General features: G+C 37.8%; 1 protein-coding gene and 1 pseudogene across 1 annotated transcript in view; one reads left to right on the forward strand and one right to left on the reverse strand.

Annotated features, from left to right (window-relative positions):
- PDE11A (phosphodiesterase 11A) overlaps positions 1 to 23,908 on the forward strand; it is a 376,450-nt gene that overhangs the window by 28,763 nt on the left and 323,779 nt on the right. The gene's annotated exons all lie outside the window — the stretch shown is intronic.
- LOC129498526 (cytosolic 5'-nucleotidase 3A-like) lies at positions 712 to 1,444 on the reverse strand (annotated as a pseudogene).

The raw sequence follows: 23,908 nt of genomic DNA on the forward strand, positions 1-23,908 counted from the left end.
CCTCCAGTGCTAGAAAAGTCAAGGTAATTAATTCTCCCCTAGAGCCACTAGAAGGAACGCAGCTGAGCTGACCTTGATTTTAGGACTTCTGGCCTCCTGAGCTGTAAGAGAATAAATTTGTGTTGTTTTAAGTTGCTGAATTTGTGGTAATTTGTTACAGTAGCAATAGGAAACTAATATTGGCTATCTCCAGTGAGTACTAAATTGTATAAAAGCAATATTGAAAGAGCTTGGGTACTTTTCTAAAAGTTCACCCATTCTGTCAGTTAGATACCCAGTTGTCTGAATATATTCAACATTAGCTACCCCATCTGCCACTCTTAAGTCTACTTGGGAGTCTCTCAAAAGCATTAAGTTGCTATTGTCTTTTAGCGGATTGAAATATTCTGTTTTTGTGAAAAATGTGTATTAATTCCCCTTTTTGTCCTTTGAAAGCCCTATTTTCATCAAAATCATGAAGTTGGACACTTCTTTGATATTTGGATGATAATACTAGCTTGATAAATAATCTCTCTCTCTCTTTTTTTTTTTTAAGATTTTATTTGTTTATTCATGAGAGACACAGAGAGACTGAGACACAGGCAGAAGGAGAAGCAGGCTCCCTGCAGGAAGCCTGATGTGGGACTCGATCCTGGGACCCCGGGATCACGCCCTGAGCCAAAGGCAGACGCTTAACCACTGAGCCATGCAGGCGTCCCAGTAGATAACCTCTTATAGTACACTACTATATTTCAGGCAAAAAAATATGAACACAGGGTTATTGTGTTGTTGGACCTTATCAAAGAAATTCTTATTTCCATTCTTGAACATGACATCCGATTCTTCCATAATTTCTTTAGGTGTAGCTTTTGATAAAGCTTGTTCATGGGTGGCTCAGTCAGTTAAGTGTCTGCCTTTAGCTCAGGTGATGATCCCAGGGTCCTGGGATGGAGCCCCATGTGGGGCTGTCCGCTCAATGGGGAGCCTGCTTTTCCATTTCCCTCTTCCCCTCCCCACTGCTTGCGTTCTCTCTCTCACTCTCTCTCTCTCCCTGTCTCAAATAAATAAATAAAACCTTTAAAAAAAAACGCTTGTTTTACTGGCAGATTATGTGAGTTAGTATACTCTTCTACCATATAAGGGTACTTCTATTCTCTGGTAAGAACAAGATCAACTTTAATAACACAATGTTTTTCCTTTAGTTGAATATCTTTTTTTTTTGACATTTATCTATAAACACTTTGCAGTTGTCAATGATATTATAAAATGTTGGGCATTTTTTCTCCTTTGTATTCACTTAGTGTCATATTCAAGTATGTTACTATGAGAAGTATGACAGCTCCTCCTTTGACAACACTAAGGTCACAGATAATTTTTTCTGCCCTTGTAGGGTTCTTGATGGAACTGAATGTTTCTGGAGTTTTGGTATCATTTTCACAAAGACAGCAGACTCTTAATTAGTCATTTCTTTGCTATCCAATATTCATCTTAATGATCTTGATCTTCTGTATCCTCCTTTCAAGGCCAATATATATTGGGCCGATAACACCATTGCCACAAACTTGGGCACTGCCAATGGAGCCCACTGTCCCACACAGTCAGCCAGGGCCCTCATTTGCCTCCTAGTCAGGAAAAGAAGAGGTCAATTACAGTGAGCAGTAGGGCACGCACATGGTTCACAGTGAACCCTCTGAATCACAACCTCCTTAATGGTTGTATGTATTGTAAATATCTTTCCCTTCTCTATTGCTTGCTTTTCATTTTTTAAAAAGATTTATTTATTTATTTATTTATTTATTCATTATTTATTTATTTATTTATTTTTTTATGAGAAAGAACATGAATGGGGGAGGGGCAAAGGGGGAAGAAAAGGGAAAGAATCTCAAGCAGACTCCATGCTGAGCCTGGAGCTGAGATGCATGAGGCTCCACCTCATGACCCTGAGATCATGACCCGAGCCAAAACCTGGAGTCTGACACCTAACTGACTGAGCCACCCAGGAGCCCTGCTTGCTCACCATGCTTAATGGTGAGTTTATAGTCTGATTTTAATGTAATTTATCAATCTTCTCATTAAATTTTCCATTATTTGTTTCTTATTTAAGAAACAAAAGGCTATAGAGAAAATGATTTGATATCGTCTCTGGCAACTTTTATAACTTGGTATTTTATATCAAGTATTTTTATGTTAGAGTGTAGGATAGGGATACAGCTTCATTTTTTTTTGGTTGTTTGGATAAACAATTGACCTTGTGTCATTTATTGATTAGACCAACTTTTCTCATGATCCTTAATGTCTGCTTTGTCATAAATTCATTTTCCATATTATTATTACTAGGTGCTCTATTCTTCTTTTGGTCTATTAGTCTATAACTGCACCAATATCACACTGCCTTGATTTCCACAGGTTATAGTAAGTCTTGATATCTTGTAGGGAGAATCTCCCAACCCCACCTCACATCTTGTTCTAAGAAGTATCTTGGCTTTTGTTGGTCTTCCTTTCTTTCCTGTAAATTCTGTAATCAGCTTGTTGAATTTCTGTTAGAATTATGCTGAAGTTAAAGATCAGTTTGGAGAGAATTATGATATACTTTATGATATTTAGTCATCCTACCTGATAATATGATAGATCTTCCTATTCACTCTTCTTAATTGTCTTTTAATGAAGCTTTTTCGTTTTCTCTATAGAAAGTTAACATTCTTTACTTTTTCATAGATATTTAAAAATGTTTATTGCTATTTTAAAATGTATATTTTAAAAATTTACTTTTTAGCTAATTGCTGTGGGTATCTAGAAATGTAATTTACTTTTGTGTATTGATTTTTTTAAAAGATTTTATTTATTTATTCATGATAGTTACACAGAGAGAGAGAGAGAGAGAGAGAGAGAGGCAGAGACATAGGCAGAGGGAGAAGCAGGCTCCATGCACCGGGAGCCCGATGTGGGATTCGATCCCGGGTCTCCAGGATCGCGCCCTGGGCCAAAGGCAGGCGCCAAACCGCTGCGCCACCCAGGGATCCCTGTGTATTGATTTTGAATCTAACATTTCGTATTAATTTAAATTTTTACTTAATTTTTTTTGCTCACATGACATAGATAAAAAATGTAAATTTTAAGGGAAAAGAAATTAGTTTTTATTAAACTTCTACTATGTGCCAAATAGTTGACATGTTTCACTTAATGCACACAACTATTTTATTACTTATTTCCTCAGCAAACATTTATTTAGTAATCTCGATGTGTTAAGCTCTGTTTTTCTTTGAGATTTTCTGTGTAAGCAATCATATCATATACAAATAATGAAAGTTTTTGTTTCTTTTCAATCCTTTACCTTTTATTTCTTTTTGTTGCTTTCCTGTGCAAGGACCTCCAGTACAATATAGAATAAGTTTGATGAAAACAGACATCCTTATCTTGAACCTGAGCTTATAGAGGATGCTTTCAAAGTCTCATTGTTAGGGACTTTTGAAATGCCCTTTTCTGGGTTAAGAAAGTGCCTTCCATTCCCAGTTTGTTAGGGAGGTTTTGTCTCTTCTTTTAAATCACAAATGGATGTATGTTATCCAATTTTTTTGACATCTATTAAGATATGATTTTTTCACCTTAAATTGTTGATGTGCTGAAATATTTTAATTCATCTTCTCATGATAAACTAATCTAGAATCCCTTGTAAGCACCAACTTGGTCTTAATAACTTATCCTATTTATACATTGTCTGATTTGTATTTATAAAAATGTTTATTTTCAGATTGCATCTGTATTCACTCATAAGGGAGATCGGCCTACATTTTTCTTTTCTTATAATATCCTTGTCTGGTTTTGAAAACTGTTATATTACAAAGGACTCTTTTTCCATTGTATGGAATAATTTGTGTGAGATTAGAATTTCCCAATGCTTGAATGGTAGGATTTCCTAGAAATCCATCTGAATCCTATTTGTATGTATTTGTGTGTGTGTGTGCCTATGCCCATGTGCACACTTAAAGGGACTATTTTAAACTGATTCAATTTCTTAAAAGCTTATATGGCTCTTTATGTTCTCTTTTTTTTAAGAATTGGTTTTTGTTAATTATATGTGTATTTTTATCTAAGTTCTCAAATTCATAGGCACAAAGTTGTTAAAAATATTTTATCTGTTTAATCTCTGTAGTAACTATAGGTTTACCTCCTTTTTATTTATGATTTTTAATGCCTTTCTCTTTTTCCCTTTATTTTCTCTAGATTTGTGTATTTTATTACTTTTTTGACCTTTATTGACCCTCTTCATTATATTATTTTCTTTTTCATTAACTTCTCTTATTTTTATTATTTTCTCCCATCTTTCTGAGTTTAGTTTGCTGTTCTTTTTTTTTTTTCTAATTCCTTGTGGTTGGTTATTCACTTTATTAAGTTAAACTTTTCTTTCTTTTCTAATGTAAGCATTTAAGACTAAAATTTTGACAAGCTTTATAACTGTGTCCCTACAGTTTTAGTACATAGTATTTATAACATCACCCTGGTATTTTTCTAAATATTTTCTAAAAAGTTTATAATCCCATTTGGTTTTTCTGATTGATAAGTTGTTCAGCAATGTACGTTAAATTAAAAAAAATAAATTTTCAAATATCCATTTCTCTATTTTATTTTTTCTAACTAAAGTGCATTGTCGTTAACTGATATGTTCTGCATGATACCAGTTGTTTGACTTGATGATTTCAAATTGGCTAGCTTGATGACCTCGTTTGTAGTAAGGTTTCTTAAATGTTTGATGTCAGTGTGACCAATAATATGAAGTGTCCTGTGGTTGGGTGCAGTGTGTAACCGGATGTGTCAGATTACTCGTATATGATCATGTTGGTGGGTTAGTTATGGTGGGAGAAACATGCACATAAGATGTTCTTTCTTTTGAAGTAAACAGAGGGACTAGGACACTATGAAGTTTTAAAGTTGAACTTTCCATTGGTATTAGAAGTCTATTATTGCTTTGTCCAGAGGGCCTGTGGGAGTCTTGTAGATTCAGGCCGGCTAGGATTTTCATGGGTTCTGCTTTTGTTGTTCCATCCTATGCATATCTTAAACCAGGGAAGAATTATAATTGGTTAAGCTGTTTGCTCATTTTATTAAAACATCTCAGAAGTGAATGGTTCTTGACCCTGTTGCTTCTATGTGAGTGATAGGTGATATGTCCAATCTTTCTAACCTGGCTGAACCCAGGCCTGAAAAATATGATGAATGGTATACATGGTTGGCTCTGCCAAAGGCTTGATCTAGTTTGGCTATTACAGTGTTCTGCCATTTGGCCAATGAAAGGTCTAGAAAAAGGCAGCAGGCAGGACAGCAGTTTCAGGAGGGGTTAACTCACCCTATCCAAGATGGAATAACTTAGACAAGCCTGCCAAGAATCAGTCTGACTCAATTCTCCAGTGTATTTGTCTAGAAAGCTCCTATTTATAAGCATTTCTTAGAAAGCATCTTGGTGTTTTATCCAGGAAAAGACACCCTGAGTGCTGAGTCCACTCCTGTGTCTACCCAGATTATTTATGAATGATTTGTGCTGATGGAAACAAACCCCAGAGAGATCTGGCCACATAGCAACACCTTCAGTTTGATACATGGCTCTTCACCTCATATTGGAGGGCTGGTGATTCATACCCCACTGTTTTGCGGAGCACATGGCTGTATAACGTCTGGAGGGTGTCCAAGTACTCTCAGCACTGCTGTTTACTTGCAACCAAGCTAGGATGAGCACCAGTGAAATGGAGAGCCTGGTCTGGACAGGAACAGAGGATTTCAAGAGCACAGTGGCTTATAGAAGAAATGGAATGTATATGGAAACAACCAGCCCTAAGGATCCACCTGGAAGGTCAGTGGGGAAGTAGTGATGTGCTGTTTCCAAGTCTTCTTCCCAGTGGATGATGCCTGGTCTTTTCTAATCTGGGCTTTCAGTGGTTGAACACACTTTTGTGGCTGGAAGATTTGTTCTTAATCATTTTTTTTTTCAAACTTAACATCTACTGGTTTGTTGAGAATTTTGTTTTGTGAACCAATATTAGGCTGCTAATTTTTGGTTTCTGGTATTTCTCCTTTTGGAAAATCAGGATGTTTTCTAGCATTATATACACTGTGCCACATAAGATGTTGTGACATTTAGCAATTAAATGTGAAGAGGGTTAGATTCTAAAAGAGTTGAAAGATCACCTATATCAGAACATTGCCCAACTATAGTATTTTGGCAATCCTTTTTTTTTAATAAATTAATTTTTATTGGTGTTCAATTTACCAACATACAGAATAACACCCAGTGCTCATCCTGTCAAGTGCCCCCCTCAGTGCCCGTCACCCATTCACCCCACCCCCCGCCCTCCTCCCCCTCCACCATCCCTAGTTCGTTTCCCAGAGTTAGGAGTCTTCATGTTCTGTCTCCCTTTCTGATATTTCCCACACATTTCTTCTCCCCTCCCTTATATTCCCTTTCACTATTATTCATATTCCCCAAATGAATGAGAATATACACTGTTTGTCCTTCTCCGATTGACTTACTTCACTCAGCAGAATACCCTCCAGTTCCATCCACGTTGAAGCAAATGGTGGGTATTTGTCCTTTCTAATGGCTGAGTAATATTCCATTGTTTACATAAATTGCATCTTCTTTATCCATTCATCTTTCTTTTTTTTTTAATAAATTAATTTTTATTGGTGTTCAATTTACCAACATACAGAATAACACCCAGTGCTCATCCCGTCAAGTGTACCCCTCAGTGCCCGTCACCCATTCACCCCCACCCCCTACCCTCCTCCCCCTCCACCACCCCTAGTTCATTTCCCAGAGTTAGAAGTCTTTATGTTCTGTCTCCCTTTCTGATATTTCTCACACATTTCTTCTCCCTTCCCTTATATTCCCTTTCGCTATTATTCATATTCCCCAAATGAATGAGAACATACACTGTTTGTCCTTCTCCGGTTACTGTGGCCAAGTTAAAAAAGGGTGTTGCCTGAGTTCTTCTCTGGGATTTTGATGGAATCTTGTCTCACATTTAGATCTTTCATCTATTTTGAGTTTATCTTTGTGTATGGTGCAAGAGAGTGGTCCAGTTTCATTCTTCTGCATGTGGATGTCCAATTTTCCCAGCACCATTTATTGAAGAGACTGTCTTTCTTCTAGTGGATCGTCTTTCCTCCTTTATCGTATATTAGTTGAGCATAAAGTTCAGGGTCCACTTCTGGGTTCTCTGTTCTGTTCCATTGATCTATATGTCTGTTTTTGTGCCAGTACCACACTGTCTTGATGAACACAGCTTTGTAGTACAACCTGAAATCTGGCATTGTGATGCCCCCAGATATGGTTTTCTTTTTTTAAAATTCCCCTGGCTGTTTGGGGTCTTTTCTGATTCCACACAAATCTTAAAATAATTTGTTCTAAGTCTCTGAAGAAAGTCCATGGTATTTTGATAGGGATTGCATTATACGTGTAAATTGCCCTGGGTAACATTGACATTTTCACAATATTAATTCTGCCAATCCATGAGCATGGAATATTTTTCCATCTCTTTGTGTCTTCCTCAATTTCTTTCAGAAGTGTTCTGTAGTTTTTAGGGTATATTTTGAGAACCATTTGAATGGTAAATGGTTCTCCAACCTTTTATTTTCAGGTTGTAGGTGTCCTTCTGTCTAAAATGAGTCTCTTGTAGACAGCAAATAGATGGGTCCTGTTTTTTTATCCAGTCTGAAACTCTGCGCCTTTTGATGGGGTCATTAAGCCCATTCACGTTCAGAGTTACTTGAACTTCTTCTTAAAGGGGAGTTTTAAGAGTCCCCCTTAAAATTTCTTGCAGAGCTGGTTTGGAGGTCACATATTCTTTCAGTTCCTGCCTGTCTTGGAAGCTCTTTATCTCTCCTTCCATTTTGAATGAGAGCCTTGCTGGATAGAGTATTCTTGGTTGCATGTTCTTCTCATTTAGGACCCTGAATATATCCTGCCAGCCCTTTCTGGCCTGCCATGTCTCTGTGGAGAGGTCTGCTGTTACCCTAATATTCCTCCCCATGAAAGTCAGGGATTTCTTGTCTCTTGCTGCTTTAAAGATCTTCTCTTTATCTTTGGAATTTGCAAGCTTCACTATTAAATGTCGAGGTGTTGAACGGTTTTTATTGATTTTAGGGGGGGGGATCTCTCTATTTCCTGGATCTGAATGCCTGTTTCCCTTCCCAGATTGGGAAAGTTTTCAGCTAGGATTTGTTCAAATACATATTCTGGCCCTCTGGCCCTTTCGGCGCCCTCGGGAACCCCAATTAAACGTAGGTTTTTCTTCCTTAGACTGTCATTTATTTGCCTTAATCTTTCTTCATGGTCCCTTAATTGATTGTCTCTTTTTTCCTCAGTTTCCCTCTTTGCCATTAACTTGTCATCTATGTCACTCACTCGTTCTTCCACCTCGTTAACCCTCGTCGTTAGGACTTCTAGTTTGGATTGCATCTCATTCAATTGATTTTTAATTTCTGCCTGATTGGATCTAAATTCTGCAGTCATGAAGTCTCGTGAGGCCTTAATGCTCTTTTCTAGAGCCACCAGTAGCTGTATAATGGTGCTTCTGAATTGGCTTTCTGACATTGAAGTGTAATCCAGATTTTGTAGCTCTGTGGGAGAGAGGGCTGTTTCTGATTCTTTCTTTTGAAGTGAGGTTTTCCTTCTAGTCATTTTGCTCAGTGCAGAGTGGCCAGAAACAAGTTGTATTGGAACACGGGGGAGTATCACTGGTCCGTCCAGCTGGTCTTCTGGGGGAGGGGCCTGCTGTGCTGATTCTCAGGTGTTAGCACTTGGGGGAGCTGCTCTGCCCCTGCCTGCTGCAGGGCTCAGCGGGGGTTGTTTACCCCGTGGGGCCCCAGGAGGAACAGTCGCAGTTGCTATGGCAACTCTGGAAGCCTGGATTCAGCCTCCGCAGGAACTACGGGGCTCGGGGCTCTCGGCTCTCCGTCCGCAGGGCCTGGAGGCTCCGGGGCGGGGCCGCTGATGTGCTCAGCTCGGGGCAGGAGCGTCCTCGCTGTCCTGGGCTCTCCCGGCCTCTGCCTGTCCCGGGGGAGGCCGGATCCTGGGCTGTGTCCCGGCGCCCTGTGCTCCGGGGCCTGCGCTGTTGGATTCGCGCTCCCGCCCCGCAGCCCCCTCCGCGGAGCCGCCGCCCGAGCCCCTCCGAGCTGCTCCGGTCCCGCCGTGCGCGCTGCAGCCCTTAGGGAGCTCGGAGCACTCCCCTGCGCTCGCAGGTGTCTGTTAGTGTCCCAGGGAGCCCGAGGGCATCCCCGCCCTCCTGGGTCCTGCTCCAACTCCCTGCGAGCCCCTTTCCGCCCGCCCGGGAAGGTTGGTGCAGCTCCTGCTCCTCCGGGACGGGGCTCTCCTGTCCTGGGGACACTCGCCCCGGCCTCAGCCCGGCTCCTCGCGGGGCCCCTCCCCCTCGGAGGCCTTTTGTGTCTTTATTTCTTTTTCCCCGTCTTCCTACCTTGATAGAAGCGCGGACTCTTCTCACTGTAGCATTCCAGCTGGTCTCTCTTTACATCTCAGGCCGAATTCGTAAATTTTCAGGATGGTTTGAAGGTTATCTAGGTAATTTGGTGGGGACAGGCGATTTGGGGACCCTGCTCTTCCGCCATCTTGCCCCTCCCTCTCAGGGTTCCCTTTTCTCCGCATCCTCTCCAACATTTGTTGTTTCCTGCCTTGTTAATTTTCCCCATTCTCACTGGTGTGAGGTGGTATCTCATTGTGGTTTTGATTTGTATTTCCCTGATGGCAAGTGATGCAGAGCATTTTCTCATGTGCATGTTGGCCATGTCTATGTCTTCCTCTGTGAGATTTCTCTTCATGTCCTTTGCCCATTTCATGATTGGATTGTTTCTTTGCTGTTGAGTTTAATAAGTTCTTTATAGATTTTGGAAACTAGCCCTTTATCTGATATGTTATTTGCAAATATCTTCTCCCATTCTGTAGGTTGTCTTTTAGTTCTGTTGACTGTATCCTTTGCTGTGCAAAAGCTTCTTATCTTGATGAAGTCCCAATAGTTCATTTTTGCTTTTGTTTCCTTTTATTCTTAGTTCTCCGTGATTTTCAGAAAATATGGAAAATATCAGATTATTTTGACATCCTGTGTAGCAATTCAATTGGACTGAATTTTTATGGTAAAGAATTTCATAGCCAGGACAATAATGGCTTAAAAAATAATAGAGCCATTTAGACCGGTGCTATATCCTGCTAAAAGTGTAGGGTGCTGGGGCCTTTGGGTGGCTCAACTTGGTTAAGCCTCCAACTCTTGATTTCAGTTCAGGTCCTGATCTCAGGGTTGTGAGATTGAGTCCACTTAAGATTCTCTCTCTCCCCCTCTCTCTTGTTTTGCTCCTCCCCCTTCCTCTCTTAAAAAAATATAGAGTGCTATACTGTCTATTTTTCACATATTTATATTATTTACGAGACTTGGCCCCCCTCCATCTTGATAGCTGTTGTTTGGTATATCTTGCCTAACTATTTTACTAGCAATCAGATAGTATAATGACTTCTATCTTTTTTGGAAGGCATTTTTTAAGTTACAGTGCTGTCCCTGATGGTAACTCCAATACCCCAAGGTAACAATGCTAATTAGTACTGCCTTTATAAACTTCTTTTCTCCCTGTCATTTTTCTCATCTCATAATAAAACATAAAATATAATAAACACTTCAAACGTGTATAATAACAACCTGTAACATTTTTTAGTGGTAGTGTAGATACTCCTTAATATAATCAACTTCTTATTGAATATTTAGATATTTCTCAATTTGTCCTTATCATAAATTCATAGAAATGAAATTACTGTATTGTAAAGTATAAAAATTTTGGGACGCCTGGGTGGCTCAGTGGTCAAGCATCTGCCTTTGGCTCAGATCATGATCCTGGGATCCTAGGATCAAGTCCTTCATTGGGCTACCTGCAGGGAACCTGCTTTTCCCTCTGCCTATGTCTCTGCCTCTCTCTGTGTGTCTCTCATGAATAAATAAATACATCTTTTTTAAAAAGTATAAAAATTTTAAAGATTTTTGTTACTTATTGCCAAATTGTCTTCCATATATATTGTACTACTTTGTATTCTAACTAGCAATGATAAAAGTAGATTTTCATAAAAACTTTCAATAAAATATCTTGTATTTCGACATCTTAAATTTTTAATCTTTGTCAATTTTATAGAAAAACTGCAACTGCTGTGATTTGACAGTTTCACATCCTTATTGCCCATCAAGAACTTTTCTTTTCGGGATCCCTGGGTGGCTCAGCGGTTTAGTGCCTGCCTTTAGCACAGGGTGCGATCCTGGAGTCCCGGCATCCAGTCCCACGTCGGGCTTCCAGCATGGAGCCTGCTTCTCCCTCTGCCTGTGTCTCTGCCTCTCTCTCTCTCTGTGTCTCTCATTAATAATAAATAAAATCTTAAAATAAAAAAAAGAAAATTTCTTTTGTTAATTTCTTTTTCCTGTTACTCTTTTTTTCTCATTGATTTGTCAGAAATCTATATGTGAAGGATTTAACACCTTGTCAGCCATCTACATTTGAAAATATTTTTCAATTTTATTTAACTTTTGTTTATATTATTTTTCAAGTACTGAAATTTAAAATTAATATTACCAAATCTATCGGTCTTTTTTTTCTTTTTTGTGCTTCCTTCTTTTGGATGTATGGGTTGAAAGACATTCTTCTCATGAGATCAGGCAAATATTCAGTTATATTTCTGCTATTCTTTTATTATTTTATCTTTGACATTTAAATTTTTAAATAACATGTTTTAATATAATTTTCAAGTAATGTGTATGATGATTTAGTTTGTTGTTTGCCATGTCATTATTCATTCTTCTACTGAAAACTTTTGACCATTTGTACTTCTGATAAGAATTGTAACTGAAATAGAATAAATAAAAGCAGTGGAATTAATCTTACTTTTATTGCCTGCTTTCGTTAGTGGTTTGGTGGAAAAGAAGGTCAACATCTGATCATAAAGCCATTGACTTTTCTGAGTACAGATTTAGGATTCACTTGATAATATGTGGTATATATGCATCTCATAATATTGGTTATTATAATTAATATTCAAACTTTTTTTCCTTCTTGTATTTAACATGAAAATAAATGTATCTTGGCAGGATTTGAGTAGATGTGTCATACTTTTGCAATTCACCAGATGAGTCTATTTAACTTCTTACTCAGGTAGAAATTAATTTTGATGTGGGATGTGAAATAAGAATCTTATTTATTTTTTCCAAATATATAACTAATTGAATAATCTATACTTTTCTAATTGATTTAAAATACTACTCTTGGGATCCCTGGGTGGTGCAGCAGTTTAGCACCTGCCTTTGGCCCAGGGCGCGATCCTGGAGACCCGGGATCGAATCCCACGTCGGGCTCCCGGTGCATGGAACCTGCTTCTCCCTCTGCCTGTGTCTCTGCCTCTCTCTCTCTCTCTCTCTCTCTCTCTCTCTCTCTTTGTGTGTGTGACTATCATAAATAAATAAAAAATAAATAAAATAAAATACTACTCTTATTCAAAAACATTTATTGAATGTTTAATGAAAAAACATTTATTCACATACACATATACACATATGCACATATATTTAGCTTTCTAGTCTCTTTCCTCAAGTTTTCTGTTTTTAGAACAGTATCTTACTGTTTTCATTATTATAGCTTTGACATATATTTTAATATCAGGTAGTCACTGTATTTTTGTCACATTCTCACAAGAAAGAATGATTTAAATATTTTTAAAAACATTTAAAAATGTGTTTAAGAATGTTTGAAAACTTTCAGGACTTTTTAAAGTGAACTTTAGAATTACTTTTTAATATTAAACTTTTATCAAACATAAATAGTAATTTCCACATATTAACCATAAAATCTAAGTAATATATGTAATTAAAAAATAAATACTATAAGACCAGAAATTACAGTATTTGGCATAAACGTGGGAAAGGTCAGGACATGACTGATAAGGTTGCTAGCAAATGAGTTCCATTTTGGGCCACTTTCAGGCTGTCTTAATGGGCTACAGTTTGAAGAGTACAAGGGGGTTTCTTTTGGACGTGGTCTTTTTTTTTTTTTTAAGATTTTATTTATTTGACAGAGAAAGAGTGCAAGTGAGCACAAGCGGGTGCATGGCAGAAAGAGAGAAAGAAGCAGTCTCCCTACAAAGCAGGGAGCCTGACATGGGGCTCCATCCCAGGATTCAGAACCCTAGGATCATGACCTGAGCCAAAGGCAGATGCTTAACTGATGGAGCCAGCCAGGCGCCTCCTTTGTTAGTTTTAACAAATGATGAGACCAAGTCTCTAGTGTATCACTGTGACATTCATACTCCCAACCTTGACCCGGCTTTTCATGCATTACTTGTTTGTTGTCTGAACCACAACTCCATGCTGACCATCCATTCTGCATATTTGCAGACCTCTTGACCTTCCCGGTTCTCCCTGATAGCCTTGCCTCCCTGATTCACTCCAAATTTTAGATGTCCACTTTGTGATAGGAAGGAAGGTGTCATTTACCAAAGAGAGCTGACCGGTATGTATTTACAAACTGCTTCACCACTCACCATACCACTGGAGGTCCATAAAAAAAAAGTGAAGCCTCAAAAACATATGTATTTTTTGGTAATATTTTGTGCTATTCAAAACTTTAAAAGATTTTTGTGAAAGGATTCAGAGAGACAAGGTTTTTGTTTGCTGTAAGGCAATGACATAGTAATAGATGGCTAATTCTTTGGATTCCTAATTCAATGCTTGCTGAGAAAAAGTGAAAATTTTTCATTGTTCTTAATGTGTATTTGCAGAATGTCATTGCCCTACAGCAAACAAAAATCTTGTCTCTCTGAATCCTTTTACAAAAATCTTTTAGAGTTTTGAATAGCACAAAATATTACCAAGCATTTTCTGGAACATAAGTGATATTTATGCTAAGTCATAAATGTAAAGGAGTTTTATTAATGAGAATTAAATGAGTGTAACTAATTTATATACCAATAAAAGCAATTTTTTAAAAGCCTTGGACAGTTTGGCAGTCTATCAGTTTGAGTTTCAATGGGTTATTCCTTTTATAGTTCATATTTCCATTAGCTGCTCTACATTGCAGCTCCATTAAGGCATTTTAAAAATATGTAGCTGAAATGTAGGACTGAACTTAGTCTCCAAACCTTTCTTTGCAGGAATGTGAGATAGTAGGGTGCTGGAGAAGGTATGCAGACCTGGTATGTTAAGCCTTCGGGGAAAGTGGATGGAAAACATAACAAAACAAAATAGAAGCTAACAAATATACTTATCCTGAAAGCTCTAAAGCAGTGTTTACAATCTATTCCCTCAGACCCCTAGAGGCCTTGGATTTATTGAGGAACCTCTGATTCAGTGGTTCTTAACCCTGACCTACAGCCAAAAGTCAGATCTCCTGTTCAGTCTCTCCTCCCACCTATATGATTTAATTGGTCAGGGTGGGGCTAGGACATCAGTAGTTACCTAAAGCTCCCCAAGTGATTCCAATGTAGCAAGGATTGCCAATCAGTGTCCTATTCCTATGAATATGTAATAGTGTCTGAAGAAGGAAGAAATATATATATACACATATATACACATATATCTTATATCACATTTTCCTATAATTTACACATTAACTCAGATACAAATTCATTAAACATTTCATGGAATTAAGGGACTTTTTGCATTTACATGTTTCCTCATATGTATGTTCCAAAAGCAGGATTACCATCATGTGGACATTCTCAGGCTTGAAAAGTTTGATCATTTTGACTATAAAGAACCAAGGTAGGATTAAAATTGTGGTTAAAACAATCACTCTTAGAGTTTAAATGGTGGTCAAGACTAGTTCTTGGCTTAATCATGAACACTGGAAAATTTTACTATAAAGTGCTGGGGAAAGAAGCCTTAAATACAGAGAGGATGGAAGAGATCTTATGTGACCCATCCTTGGCATGAGTCGGAGACCTGGATAAGATTCTTAGCTCTGGCTCCTGCCTCAGGGCACTTGAGTGGCTTCTCTGAGAAAGTGAAAAGAAGAATTGGGCTCTTCTGCTTTGATGCTCCTTCTGTGGCTCTAAATTGTGTCTCTTTGGGGCTGGCTACAATTCCTGAGTGCAGTGAACATAGCTCTTTTCTTAAGGACCTTGAAAACTCAGACTACAGATGTTCATTCTTTCTGCAGCTTCAGTAGGTCTTGTTGGTAGGATCCATTTTCTGGGTGTGCTGTGTGGCATCACATTCAACTGAGGAGCTTGCAGAATAGGCTGCAAATGCAAAGATCCTGAATCAGAAATATACCAAATTACTGTTCTCTATGTAGGGGGCACAGCTCAATTCCATTGCTAAATAGGAAAAATTGCTTTGGGCTTATGATTTTGTCTTTTTAAATATTAAAAATCATAGCTGAGTGTCACATGCAAAAAATAGATCTGTACAAAGGCACTAAGAAGATCCCTGCACTTCTTTTTGTAAGAGCAGTTATGCTTAAAATATTTGAGATAGGAAAAATATTATGACATAAAAATACTTGAAGCAAGAAGAGTCTACCACAATCATAAGAAACTCATTCCAGATTTTAACAACCTTATTAAAGAAGCCTTTACTTTAATTTATTAGAAATCTCTCCTGTTGTAGATCATTTCTTGTTCTTTTGTCCTAAGGGAGATGAGTAAAAATTGGACACCATTCTCCATGTGACATTTCATTATAGACCTAGAGGCATTTGTTAGTTTCCTATTCAAGTTGCTATTTTCTGCAATAAATAGGCCCAGTGTTTCTATCTTATTGGTCCTGTTTCCTCCTTAGTTGGTCTCCTTTGAAGCTTTGTTAGGAGTGGGGTGAACTTCTGAAGACCTCAGAATAAAAGTTATTGATCAGAGTTTCTCATCCTTACCTAAACCACCTCTACTTTCTATTCCAAGTACTTTTCCTGAATTATTATATATATATATACACACACACACACACACACACACACATATATATATATACACACATATACACACACATACATATCTATAATTTATCTCTCAAACTACTTTGGGGACAGTAGTACCAAGTGGATGGCTCATAGTCAACTAAACTTCAAAATGTATACATTTGAAGTGTTTCTCACTCATGAATCACTCTGCTACTCTCCCAGGTACCTGTACCCAATACTTGGAGTCATTTTTTACTCCTCTAACTTTAACAACCTTTCATCAGATTAATCAGCAAGATCCTATTGATTCTGCCTCCTAAATATCTTTCAACTCAGTCCATTCTCATCACCTTCCACCATCATTAACTACCATCTTAGTCTAGAGATGGTTTATTTCTCACCTAGATCTCTTGCTTCCAATCCATTCTTTACATTAAGCCAGAGTGATATTTCTAAAATGAAGAATCAGTTATATTATTCCCATCCACTTTCTTTTTTTTTTTTGTTTTTTTTAATTTTTATTTTATTTTTATTTTTTTATTTTTTTTTATTTTTTTTTTTCCCATCCACTTTCTTAAAACCCTCTGGTGCCCTCTGTTTAATTCTAAACCTGGTATGGTCACTAGGTATCCCTTCATGAGTCTCCAGTTGGTCTTTCTTGTCCCATTTTGGACTCTACCCTTGATGAGAGCTATACTCAGCTTCTTTTAGTTCCTCAAACTTACCAGTTTTCTATTGATTTTGCATTTTGGATACTATTTTCTCTTCCTGAGATAGTGATCCTTTGGATGTCAGCTTAAACATTTCACTTTCTTTGGGGGATTTTTTTTTTTTTTTACCTTACACTAGATGTAGCCTCCAGCTCTGTTTTCCAAATTGTTCCCCTACTTCTACATTCATTTGTGGTCATTGCTTGGCAAGTGAAATCTATTTTTTGCTGCCTTCTGTTATTAAACTTTCCTTCCATGTATAACATCAGGGTAATATGTTTCTTTATCTAATTATTTCCCTAGTTTTCTTCATATCCTACAATTAATATATACCTCAATTTTGTGCTCAACTTTAATTTTTTAAGATTAGAAAATTAATCTAGAGATTAATATACATTAGGAAAGTATACAATTTTATTAGCTCTTCTGACCTCCCATTAGATGGGTTATATCATTTTTGAGTTAATTTGTGAGAATTATCCCATTAGTAGTGTAATGAAGACTTGGAAAAAGCATATCTTCAGATGAATTAGTTTTTTAAAAAACCACTAAAACAATGAAATAAATCTTACTTCACAGCTTTTAAATTGGAAGATTAACACCACATATATCAACATGATTATTTTTTCTTCTTGAGCTCAAAGTTTATCAGATTAGTGCAGAGTTGGGAGGGTGGTGGAGATTAATTACATTTTGGTGCCTCCAGTCATGTGGAAGTATCTCCATGTCTATTGTTCTCATGTGGCTTTGGATAGTGTGATGATACCCCACAGTCTTGGTGGTAGGTCTACACAGAGCTGGACTTTGGTGGATTCTCTTCTCCACAGAAGCAAACTATCACAAAAGTAAGAACAGATGGGCCATGCCTACTCCAGAGTGGATTTTCAAGTCCAGTCTAACACAATCCACCCCAACTGACATGCAATCACTAGAATATGTGATTATTTCCTTGTATTTTTCCCCCCCATGTTAAGGCTCTCCCTATCAATGAATTTTATGATCTCACTAGTGACTAATCTCCTTTATCATTCAGGACAGTTATTCTCATATGAAAATCACGTATAAGCATTAACAAAATACCAATGCCTAATAGTCATTGATTCAGTTGGGAGTGGAGCCTAGGCTTTGGTATTTTGAAAACCTTCTGAGGGTGGAAAACTGATTAGGTCACAAGATGGACCTTACCTTGCTTAAACTGATTTATCAACCTTCTTGACTTTCTTTATATGTAGACTTTCACCTTCATTTGAATCTCTTCCATTCCAGTAAATGGCACTCTGTCCATAGTTTCTCAAATTTTTTTTTGTTTTAACTTTTTATTTAAATTCTAGTTAGTTAACATATAGTTTCAGGAGTAGAATTTAGTGATTCATCACTTACATATAACACCCCATGCTCATCACAACAAGTGCCCTCCTTAATCCCCATCACCCATTTAACCCATTCCCGGCCCACATCCCCCCATCAACCCTCAGTTTGTTCTCTATGGTTAAGAGTCTGTTTTATGGTTTGCCTCTCTTTTTCCCCCCTAGGTTCATCTGTTTCATTTTTTAAATACCACATATTAGTGACATGGTTTCTCAAATTAAAACCAGAGATAAACCCTTCTTTTTCTAGTCCCCCATCCTCAACTAATCCATTAGGAAGTACTGTAGACGAAACTTGCAACCTACCTGACTTACCTTCATTGCTTTTCTCTTAACCCAGACCATATGAGTGTGTTCATGTTAATATAAGTAGCTTTAGTTTATTCATTAAAATTGTTGTATAGTATGCTATCAGGATAAGAGATGATAATTTGTTTACTTCTCTATTAACCAACATTGAAATGGTTTTTAATTTTTTCTTTCCATAATTGATGTTACAGTCAACATTTGCGTGTCTTCTTATGTACATGTGCAAAAGTATCTCTAAATACACACCAAGGAGTGAAATGTGGGGCCTTAAGGCCTTTCCAGCTTTTCTATATTTTGCATAATTGCAGTACAATCTTAAAAAAAATCCTCCTATTACTCAAAAAAACTATTATGGAGCACCTACGATATATGCCAGTGTGAAGCAGGAAACAAGAGGGACAAAATCTCTGCTAATTTAGATCTTATATACTAATGGAGGGAGAACAAGTGAAGTAATAAGATGATTTCAGTGAATGCTGGATTATGAGTCATATCATCCTCTGCTTCAAGATCTTCAGTGACATTCCCCTGTGTTTAGGGTTAATGTTATAACTCCTTTCCAAGCCTGTAAGACTTGGTACCATTTGGCCCCTGCCTTCCTCTTCCTTTTTCCCTTTGACTCCTTGTGCTTTTGCCACACTGACCTTGGAGTTTGGGGAACTTACTAAGCTTTTTCCTTCTTCAGGACCTTCACGGGTATTGTTTTAGCATCTTGGAAAGTTCTTCCCAACTTTCTTTGACTGACTAATTCTTACTCATGAGGCAAGTCATAGCTTACTTGTTCTATTTTCAGATAGACCATGGAAATAGATCGCTCCTATTAAGTCTCACATGGCACCCTGCTCTTTTCCTAGTATCACTTACTATAATACATGATTATACATTTATATTTCATCTGCCTCACCTACTAGATTGTAAGTTCTGTGAAAGCAGGGATGATGCCTGTTTTGTTTCCTGCTGTGTCCCCCACCTCACAGCTTGACATAATGGTTTCTTGGTGAATTTTTTAAAATATTAATACAAATTAGTGTTTTTCTGAAAGTTTGGTTACAAGCTCATTTTGAGCAGGAGATCTGTTTTCTTTTTTAAATTTAAATTCAATTTTCCCACATATAGTATAACACCAAGTGCTCATCCCATCAAGTGCTCTCCTTATTGCCCATCACCCAGTTACCCCTTACCCCCACCCACCTCCCCTTCCACAACCCTTTGTTTGTTTCCCAGAGTTAGGAGTCTCTCATGGTTTGTCTCCCTCTCTAATTTTTCCCCACTCAGTTCCTCTCCTTTCCTTTATAATTCCTTTCACTATTTCTTATATTCCATGTATGAATGAAACCATATGATGATTGCCCTTCTCTGACTGACTTATTTCACTCAGCATAATGTCCTCCAGTTCCATCCACGTCGAAGCAAATGGTGGCTATTCATCCTTTCTGATGGCTGAGTAATATTCCATTTTATACACACACACACACACACACACACACACACACCATATCTTCTTTATCCACTCATCTGTCGATGGACATCGTGGCTCCTTCCACAGTTTGGGTATTGGGGACATTGTTGCTATGAACATTGGGTGCAGGTGTCCTGGCATTTCACTACATCTGTATCTTTGAGGTAAATACCCAGTAACACAAGTGCTGGGTCTTAGGGTAGCTCTATTTTTAACTTCTTGAGGAATCTCCACACTGTTTTCTAGAGTGGCTCTACCAGTTCACATTCCCACCAACAATGCAAGAGGGTTCCCCTTTCTCCACATCCTCGCTGACATTTGTTGTTTCCTGTCCTGTTAATTTTAGCCATTCTCATGGATGTGAAGTGGTATCTCATTGTGGTTTTGACCTGTATTTCCCTGATGGCAAGTGATGTGGAGCATTTTCTCATGTGCTCATTGGCCATGTGTATGTCTTCTTTGGAGATATGTCAGTTCATGTCTTCTGCCCATTTCATGACTAGATTGTTTGTTTCTTGGGTGTTGAGTTTGATAAGTTCTTTATAGATCTTGGATACTAGCCAAGATCTGATACATCATTTATCTGATACATCATTTGGAAATATCTTCTCCCATTCTGTGGGTTGTCTTCTAGTTTTGTTGATTGTTTTCTTCACTGTGCAGAAGCCTTTTACTTGATGAAGTCCTGATGGTTCATTTTTGCTTTTGTTTCTCTTGCCTTCATAGATGTGTCTAGCAAGAAGTTGCTGTGGCCAAGTTAAAAAAGATTGTTGCCTGTGTTCTCCTCTAGTATTTTGATGGATTCTTGTCTCACAGATTTTTCACCATTTTGAGTTTATCTTTGTGTATAGTGTAAGAGATTGGTCCAGTTTCATTCTTCTGCATGTGGATGTCCAATTTTCCCAACACTACTTATTGAAGAGACTGTCTTTTTTCCAGTAGATATTCTTTCCTGCTTTGTTGAAGATGAGTTTAGCATAGAGTTGAGAGCCAATTTCTTGGTTCTCTATTCTGTTCCATTGATCTATATGTCTGTTTTTGTGCCAGTACCATACTATCTTGATGATCACAGTTTTGTAATACAGCTTGAAATCAGGCATTGTTTATGCCCCTGGCATAGATTTTCTTTTTCAACATTCTCCTGGCTGTTTGGGGTCTTTTCTGATTCCATGCAAATCTTAAGATGATTTGCTCCAACTCTCTGAAGAAAATCCATGGTATTTTGATAGGGATTGCATTGAATGTGTAAATTGCCCTGGGTAGCGTAGACATTTTCCCAATATTTATTCTTCCAATCCATGAGCATGGAATGTTTTTTCATCTCTTTACATCTTCCTCAATTTCTTTCAGAAGTGTTCTGTAGTTTTTAGGGTATAGATCCTTTACCTCTTTGGTTAGGTTTATTCCTAGGTATCTTATGCTTTTGGGTGTAATTGTAAATGGGATTGATTCCTTAATTTCTCTTTCTTCAGTCTCATTGTTAGTGTATAGAAATGCCACTGATTTCTGGGCATTGATTTTGTATCCTGCCACACTGCTGAATTGCTGTATGAGTTCTAGTAATCTTGGGGTGGAGTCTTTTGGGTTTTCTATGTACAGTATAATGTCATCTGCAAAGAGGGAGAGTTTGATTTCTTCTTTGCCAGTTTGAATGCCTTTTATTTCTTTTGTTGCCTGATTGCTGAGGCTAGGGCTTCTAGTACTAGGTTGAATAGCAGTCATGAAAGTGGACATCCCTGTTGTGTTCCTGATCTTAGGGGAAAGGCTCTCAGTTTTTCCTGGTTGATAATGATATTCACTGTGGGCTTTTCATAAATGGCTTTTACAATATTAAGGAATGTTCCCTCTATCCCTCTATCTGAGTTTTAATCAGGAATGGATGTTGTATTTTGTCAAATGCTGTCTGCATCTATTGAGAGGATCATATGGTTTTTAGTTTTCTCTTATTGACGTGATCTATCACGTTGATTGTTTTATGAATGTTGAACCACCTTGCATCCTGAGGGTAAATCCCACTTGGTTGTGGTGAATAATCCTCTGTTGGCTAGTAACTTGGTGAAAAATTTTGCATCCATGTTCATCAGGAATATTGGTCTATAATCCTCCTTTTTGGTGGAGTCTTTGTCTGGTTTTGGGATCAAGGTAATGCTGGCCTCATATAATGAGTTTGGAAGTATTCCCTCCCTTTCTATCCTTTGAAATAGCTTTAGTAGAATAGGTATTATTTCTTCTTTAAATGTTTGGTAGAATTCCCCTGGGAAGCCATCTGTCCCTAGACTTTGGTGTCTTGGGAGGTTTTTGATGACTGCTTCAATTTCCTCCCTGGTTATTGGCCTGCTCAGGTTTTCTATTTCTTTGTGTTCCAGTTTTGGTAATTTGGGGTTTCCAGAAATGCATCCATTTCTTCTAGATTGCCTAATTAGTTGGCATAATACGTTTTTAAAATCGTTTGTATTTCCTTGGTATTGGTTATGATCTTTTCTCTTTTGTTCATGATTTTGTTAATTTGAGTCTTTTTTCTTTTTAATAAGGCTGACTAGGGGTTTATCCATCTTAATAATTCTTTCAAAGAACCAGCTCCTGGTTTTGTTGATCTTTTCTACAGTTCTTCTGGTCTCTATTTCATTGGGTTCTGCTCTAATCTATATTATCTCTCTTCTGCTTGATTTAGGCTTTACTTACTCTTCTTTCTCTAATTCGTTTAGGTGTGAGGTTAGCTTGTGTATTTGAGTTTTTTTCCAATTTTTTGAGGGAGGCTTGTATTGCGATTTATTTCCCTCTTAGGGCTGTTTTTGCTGTATCCCAATGATTTTGCATGGTTTTATTTTCATTTTCATTAATTTACATGAATCTTTTTAATTCTTCTCAAATGTCCTGGTTGAGTCATTCATCTTTTAGTAGGATGCTCTTTAACCTCCATGTGTTTGAGTTTCTTTCAAATTTCTTCTTGTGATTGAGTTCTTAGTTTCAAAGTATTACGGTCTAAAAATATGCAGGGGGCAATCCCAATCTCTTGGTATTGGTTGAGACCTGACTTGTGACCCAATATGTGGTCTACTCTGGAGAAAGTTCCATGGGCACTTGAGAAGAATGTGTATTCAGTTGCATAATTGTTAGGTCTTCTTGTTGGATAGACATTTTAAGTATTATATAGTGTCCCTCTTCATCTCTTGTTATAGTCTTTGATATAAGCTGATATGAGGATTGCTACCCCAGCTTTCTTTTGAGGACCATTTGAATGGTAAATGGTTCTCCACTCCTTCATTTTCAGTCTGGAGGTGTCCCTTAGGTCTAAAGTGAGTCTCTCTCTCTCTCTTTCTCTCTCTAAGATTTTATTTATTTGTTTATTTATGAGAAACACACAGAGAGAGGCAGATACACAAGCAGAGGGAGAAGCGGGCTCCAGGGAGCCCAATGTGGGACTTGATCCTGGGACTCCAAGATCACACCCTGAGCCAAAGGCAGATGCTTAACTGCTGAGCCACCCAGATGTCCCTAAAATGAGTCTCTTGTAGACAGTATATAGTTGGATCTTGATTTTTTTTATCCAGTCTGATACCCTCCATCTTTTGATGGTATCATTTAGCCCATTCACGTTCAGAGTAACTTTTGAAAGATATGAATTTATTCATAGTATTACCTACATAGTCCCTGTTTTTGTGGATTGTTTCTTTGGGCTCCCTCTTTCTTTTACAGGGCCCCCCTTAATATTTCTTGCAGAGCCAGTTTGGTGGTCACATATTCTTTCAGTTTCTGTCTATCTTTATAAGATAGAAGCTTATATCTCTCCTTCTTGAAGAAGCTTCTCCTTAAAGCTCTTTATCTCTCCTTCTATTCTGAATGACAGCCTTGCTGGATGAAGTATTCTTGGCTGTGTGTTTTTCTCATTTAGTGTTAGTACCCTGTGTATATGCCAGCCTATTCTGGCCTGCCAGGTTTCTGTGAATAGGTCTGCTGTTAATCTGATATCTCTCCCCATATAAGGTTAAGAATCTCTTGTCTCGAGCTACTTTAAGGATTTTCTCTTTATCTTTGAAATTTGCAGGTTTCACTATTAAATGTCGAGGTGTTGAACGTTTTTTATTGCTTTGGGGGAGTCCTCTCTATCTCTTGGATCTGAATGTCTGTTTCCTTCTCCAGATTAAGGGAGCTCTCAGCTGTGATTT

This window comes from Nyctereutes procyonoides, unplaced genomic scaffold, assembly GCF_905146905.1.
Source record: "Nyctereutes procyonoides isolate TBG_1078 unplaced genomic scaffold, NYPRO_anot_genome, whole genome shotgun sequence".
Lineage (NCBI taxonomy): Eukaryota > Metazoa > Chordata > Mammalia > Carnivora > Canidae > Nyctereutes > Nyctereutes procyonoides.